Source organism: Dipodomys spectabilis, unplaced genomic scaffold, assembly GCF_019054845.1.
Source record: "Dipodomys spectabilis isolate Male_0828 unplaced genomic scaffold, ASM1905484v1 ptg000199l, whole genome shotgun sequence".
Taxonomy (NCBI): Eukaryota; Metazoa; Chordata; class Mammalia; order Rodentia; family Heteromyidae; genus Dipodomys; species Dipodomys spectabilis.
In genome coordinates, this window is record NW_024870876.1 from 4,194,805 (window position 1) to 4,199,607 (window position 4,803).

At 40.0% G+C, this 4,803-nt stretch overlaps 1 pseudogene; it reads left to right on the plus strand.

Annotated features, from left to right (window-relative positions):
* The first annotated feature begins 1,833 nt into the window (after window positions 1–1,833).
* LOC122121959 lies at window positions 1,834–2,970 on the plus strand (annotated as a pseudogene).
* Window positions 2,971–4,803: the final 1,833 nt, after the last annotated feature.

Genomic DNA, 4,803 nt, shown 5'->3' on the forward strand with positions numbered 1-4,803 from the left:
TACAAATGAGTAATTTCAATTTTCCTCTTTCAAGACCATCTACCAAGTACTTATTACTTTATGTAGTACTTAGCAATACTCAGCCAGCTTTAATCTAGACTTACAGACTCAATAGTACAGACTGAGAATGTTGCTATACCAAAAATACTTTGGACTGCATAATTTTTGAACTATAGAATTTGTGTGTAAGTGTATGTGTGTATTGTGTATGTGCACATGTGTGTATTGGTACTAGGGCTGGATCTCAGGGCTTCTAGCTCTTTCTTAGCATTTTTGTTAAAGTTGGTTGCCCTACCCCTTGAGCCACACATCCACTTCTAACTTTCTGTTAGTTAGCTAGAGATAAGAGTCTCCAGAATTTGTCTGCTGTTGCCCAGATTAACTATAGAAATGTATTGCACATAGTTCTCAAGACTGGAGAGCCAAAGCTCAAGGTGCCAGAATATTCAAGGTTAGGTAAGGGCTATCTGCTCCTGGGAGAATCCTCTGAGACCACCAGCTCCCTCTGGTCTGTTATTAGGGCTAAACCATTCCTGAGGGCTTGTCTCAGAGTTCAGTCCATTTCCTAAACACTTTACCTCTATTATGATCACATTAGAGATTAACTATCAATGTATGAACTTTCAGACTGTAAGAGAGAGGCTGGATAATTTTGTGCAAATCACAATTCTAAAGTAATGGACTTTGAACCCAGGCCTATCATTTCAAGGCCCAAACTTTTCCGCTTTCCTGTAATGCTGGCTGTTTTATATAGACAAACTCCTTTATGACTTTTTTTTCTTATCAAAATATTACTCTTCCATCTATGCTTACTGGTTTATCAGTTGTGTTTCTTATAAATTTGGAAGTTCTCATACCCTTTGAATTCAATACTCTTTTCACCTCCAATATACAGACATAAATAAGCTCACACATGATTTCAAGGTGGTTCTATGCCCCTAGATGGAGATTTTGAATGGAATGCAGGCTCCAAAAGTCTTTTCTAGATCCTCTTTGTGTATGTATGTGTGTGTGTGTGTGCGCACGCGTGCTTGTGTGTGTGTATGTGTGACAGACAGACAGACAGACAGACAGAGAGTACTGGTGCTTGAATTCAGGACATGGACAATGTCTCTGAGATTTTTTTGCTCAAGGCTAACAGTCTACCACTTGAGCTACAGCTCCACATTCAGCTTTTTGGTGGTTAATGGGAGATAAGAGTCTCATAGACTTTCCTGCTCAAGCTGGCTTTGAATTGTGATCCTTAGATCTCAGTCTCATGAATAGCTAATATTACAGACACAAGTCACCATCACTCAGCTAGATTCTCATTTTCTAAATGCCATATTTTTTAAATACTGCTTTTCAATTTTTAGTTAGCGCCTATTAAAAACTGTGATAAGCTCACACTACTTACTAACTAGCTTTTAGGTAAAGTAATAGTTGTCTTAATGTTTGCTTAAAAAACAAAACAAACTCATGCCCAGCTGGGCATGGGTATCTTATACCTATAATCCTTACTAAACAGGAGTCTGAGACCTAAGGATCACAGTTTGAAGCCAGCCAGGGCAGAAAGTCCATGAGACTCTCAATTAATCACCAAAAAGCCAGAGTGGCTCTACTTGACTTTGGCAGACTGGTTTAAGTTGAATGACTGAGAGTGACCTGGATCTTCAGTACCCTGTGTGCCACCCCAGAAGTACTTCTGTGAAGGAGTCACATCTGTGGATCCCTTAAAAATTAAGAGACCAGAACCAGAAGGACCAGATATGAGCTACCTTCCATTCTGGATCTGCTTGGTGCTGATGACTGAGTTTTTCTTTTATTGATTTTCAGCATCTGGCAACCTCCTTCATGTCTTTGTGTGAAGATATGCTGCTTTGTAATTATCAAAAGTGTTGCAGTAAATGCTCCAGGTATGCATGGGTTACTGTAGCCTGCTTTCACATCTTCTGTGATCAATGTAGCAGTGGTGAGTTCAGTCATTCACCAGCTATCTGCCCTGCCTACAATAGTACCTTTTCTGGAATGCTAGATATGTCTGCACAGAATTCAATCCATCAGAGGAATATAAAGCTATGGTATTAACATGGCTGAGACTAGAGATTGCATTGGACATTAGCTCCCAAGCACTGGCTTTCTGGACCTCTATCAGGAATACAATTTCATCAAGGCTGAGATCCATCTGAAACACATGGAGAAGATATATACTCAGCAAATGCAGAGCAAGGATGTAGAATTGACTCTTTCATAAAAGGGGAGGTCACCTCCACAAAGAAAGTGCTAGATGACATGCCGGGTGCTGGTGGCTCATGCCTATAATCCTAGCTACTCAGGAGGCTGAGATCTGAGGATCAAAGCCAGCCCGCAAAGGCAAGTCCGTGAGACTCTTATCTCCAATAAACCACTAGAAAACCAGAAGTGCCTCTGTGGCTCAAGCGGTAGAGCGCTTGTCTTGAGCTGAAGAGAGCAGGGACAGTGCCCAAGCCCAGAGTTCAAGCCCCACAACCAACCAAAAGAAAGGAAGAAAGGAAGGAAGAAAGATAAACAAGGAAGGAAGGAAAGAAGGAAGGAAGGAAGGAAAGAAGGAAGGAAAGAAAGAAAGTGCTAGAAGAATACAGAAAAAGTTCAGTGACATCTCTGAGAAACTTATGGAGTGTAATCACCAGTAATCAAAAGCTCCAAGGTCTCTATGGTAGCCTTAGGCTGTGAAATATCACTGTTGCTAACCAAGACAGCACCCTTGAATCATTTGTGATTGTGTCTGATGTCTTTGGCTTCCCAGTAGGGAACAACACCAAGTTTCCTTTGGACAATATGCCAGTTTAAAATCAGGGTGGTGAAGATGAAGATTTTCACCTCAGACTATTTTTTGTGGGTTCTCCCACAGCATCTGAATCCAGTAACAGTTTGTTTAGTTTTACATCTCAAAGTCATGGATTAGAGCCACAGCAAATCTCTATTAGGTCCTTCAAAGCGAAAAGAACTTAGCTAGCTTTATAGAATGTTTCTCTGCTTTCAGGGATTTCATTATAATCTTTATTCTAAATAGAAGTAACCCACCACCTTATACTATTATGTCTTTGAAGCTGATCTTGCATTTCAGTTTTGAGAAATTCTCACTGTTAGTGGGATAGATGGCTCTAGTGTCTGGTTTCCTTGTCGTTAAAACATGAGAATCTTTTCTTTTTTTTTTTTTTTTTTTTTTTCAGGTCATGGGGCCTGGACTCTGGGCCTGGGCACTGTCCTCAGCTCTTCAGCTCTTCAGCTCAAGACTAGCGCTCTACCCCTTGAGCCACAGAGCCACTTCCGGCTTTTTTTTTCTTTTTTTGCTTATGTGGTGCTTAGGAATCCAACCTCAGCCGTGCAAGGCAAGCACTCTACCAGTGAGCCACCTTCCCAGCCCAAAACATGAGAATCTTATTTGTCTGTTTCTTTTTCTTGTTGCATTTAATTTTCGTCACCAGCAAAAAGTTCATAACAACATTGTATGTCTTTGTAAATCACTGTTTCAGCTTGGCAGGTTTTGACCCTGTGTATTAATGCATATGTATTATAGCACCAGTGTTCTGTCTACATATCTTTGGTGGATTCTGGTTCATGCACATATGTATACACATTGCTGAATTTGCCAGTAAATTTATGTGAAGATTTTGGCCTTGGAAGATGATGACTGGCTGATTGGATTGCTGTTTGGGTGTGGGTATTTTATATGTTTATGTATTCTCATTCATATTAACTTGTTTGTGTTCATCCCAGTGAATGACAGTACATTTGATATATGTTCAGTTACTCTTGGTATTTAAAAATAATTTGCATGGATAGTTCTCAAGTTTTTGTCATTGTTTTAAGATAAAATTTGCAATTATTTTACAAAAGGAAAAACCAGAAGTTGAACTGTGGCTCAAGTGGTAGAGTGCTAACCTTGAGCAAAAAAGCTCAGGGAGTGCTCAAACCCTGAGTTCATGCCCCAGAACAGGCATGCACACATGGGCATACAGACACACCTACACACAAACGCACACACACATGCATACACACACACCTGCACAAAATCATGCCTATACAAAAAGGACATATACAGATAAGCAAAAATGTTAGCAATTTACTTTTCCTTCAGGTTGAAGTTAACCATTCTTCACAATTTATATGCCTTCTGCACTGCCATTGTGGTTTTGATCATCGGGTAACATTTAATCTATTATAACCAAGTGGCAAAACTCAAGGAAATGAACCTAGAAACCTCCCTAGTTAACGTTAACATATTGTCATTCATCCACCCAAGTAAGAAATGTGTCTTAGGTTAAGAGATGCTGGCCTTAAACTTTCTATGTAGTCCAGGCTAAGTTGGAACTCATGATTCTTCTGCCTCACCAACTGAGTGCAGGCATTGCAGGTGTGAGCCAGTATGCCCAGTGAAATGACATACCTGTACTGAACAGCTCCCCAGTGGGGTTGGGTGAATTAAATGATGGTTTGGATGTTCATCCAGGCATAAGATTACCCTTGGCCCTTCTATTATCCTCTGGTTCCTTAGCTGCTACTCTTCTCATGGTAAGACTCTCTGTTCTCATCTACATACTGTAGCTTATGAAACTGACATTTATTTTAAGAAGATATTGGAAAGACCAACATTACAATTCTGAATCAAGTATTTGACATGGTGCCAGACATGTACAAGTACTTAGCAAATGTTAATTATATTCTATTTCTTTACTTTTTCTGGAGTTTGAGCCTCTTTCTTTGAGTGCTCACAAAATCTGGTCAGATCAGTTGTCAGGCTTAACACTATGGGATTTTCAACCCTCAGCCTCATTGGAGAAT